At 41.7% G+C, this 1737-nt stretch overlaps 1 non-coding gene across 1 annotated transcript; it reads left to right on the plus strand.

Moving 5' to 3' along the window:
- Positions 1–771: 771 nt before the first annotated feature.
- Positions 772–845, plus strand: TRNAV-AAC (transfer RNA valine (anticodon AAC)). The gene has a single exon. It is a non-coding gene; the product is annotated as a tRNA-Val (tRNA).
- The last annotated feature ends 892 nt before the right edge of the window (positions 846–1737 follow it).

Genomic DNA, 1737 nt, shown 5'->3' on the forward strand with positions numbered 1-1737 from the left:
CGGGTGCAGCGCCGAGGCAGAACGCGTGGGGCAGATCCAGAGTGTCAACATGGAAGGTGAAGTCATGTAGCACCAGACGTCCACATTAGATTTTCAATAGAGTGGTATAGATATAGATATAACCTGCTTTTGTCATGAGGGCTATATATGTCCGTCCTTTTGCTATGTAAAAAAATCATCTTCCAACTATTAAATAATAGAGTGGTATATCTATCTATCTATTTTTAATAGAGTGGTATATCTATCTATTTTTAGTTAGATGTAAAAAAAATCAGCTTCCAACTATTAGATTTCATGTCCATTGTGGCTTTTGTATCATGCGTATATATAAATAATTAAATAATGAGCAACATGAATGCTTAAATACAGCTCTATTTGCCAACTTATCAGCTAAGCCAGTGCCATCACTGATTCTTATTTGGAGCACTTGGCGGCCTCGCCGTTGAACCTGCCGATGGGACTGATTCTGTGTTCCGTACCTCGTGTCCTTAGTAACATTCATTTTCAGCCAGGTTGCAGACTCGTGATTTACAATGATCATACATGATAAAATATATACACGATAATATTAAAGATAACAACCAAATGAATATTTATTTTATGATACTAAATAAATCTAAAACAATAAAAATACAGTAAACAATACAACGAAAAAAGAGTTACAGTAGTCTCTAAACATCCACCGATCAATCTATAGCGAGTAACAACTAAACACGGTCTTAGGTTACGTACAAACTTCACCAACAAACAAAGAACTAATAAGCATACCTTGGTGTCGTGGTGTAGTTGGTTATCACGTCAGTCTAACACACTGAAGGTCTCCGGTTCGAGTCCGGGCGACGCCATCTTTTTGTGGTTTCCTTTTTTTTGTTTTGCTTAATGACGAATTGGGCTGGGCCGCTGGGCATTGTTAATAACGAGTCCACGGCTTCTGGGCCTTTTTTTGTCTACCGAGCCCGCAGAGATCTAGACAGAGCATTTTTAGCTTAGTGAACCAAGAACTATGTGTAAATTGACATTCGCATGCTAAGGATTGACCATGAATAGAAGAGACGAGGCGGATAGACTGGCAAGGGGCGGATGACTAGTATGGTCACCTATGTTGTACGTCCACAATATAATGGCCTGAGTGCAGTGGCAGATCTAGGTTTTTATATACGGTGTACCACAACAATTTTTCATATACAAATTTGTATACTCAGTGTTGGTTTACTAGGACGAATTAGCGTTGCTGCTTGAAATAATCATAATTTAAACCATGAATTTCTATTATGATCAACATATACTACTACTCCAACCCCAAATACACATGCACAAAGTGTTGCCGTGTTTCTTTAATCTTGTTTATATCTCACTTATTCAATTGTTCCATACAGCGAGGAGGAGGCGCACCACCAAGGGGCACGTCGCTCCGAAAGACGGCAACATCGATGCCGATGTCCTATCACGGTCACAGAAGCGTCGATCGAGTGCAATGGCTACGCATCCTAGAGCAGGCGGGTGAGGAGAGTATGTCTGCCTTGTCGTGAAGGTCAGTGCCATCCACCGCCCCATGGACACTCTATGCATGTCACCAACCCCTAGACGGAGGCCTCAGAAAGATGCCGACAGAGAGTCGACTCAATCAGCTGATATCAACATGATCTCTGTGCAAAAAGAGGGGAACTAGCCAGTTCGTGCAACCGGCCTCAACTATCGATGAAGCCTAGTTTCCGGCCATTTGTTCAAGCACCACGA

Source organism: Zea mays, chromosome 1, assembly GCF_902167145.1.
Source record: "Zea mays cultivar B73 chromosome 1, Zm-B73-REFERENCE-NAM-5.0, whole genome shotgun sequence".
In the NCBI taxonomy this organism is placed as follows: Eukaryota; Viridiplantae; Streptophyta; class Magnoliopsida; order Poales; family Poaceae; genus Zea; species Zea mays.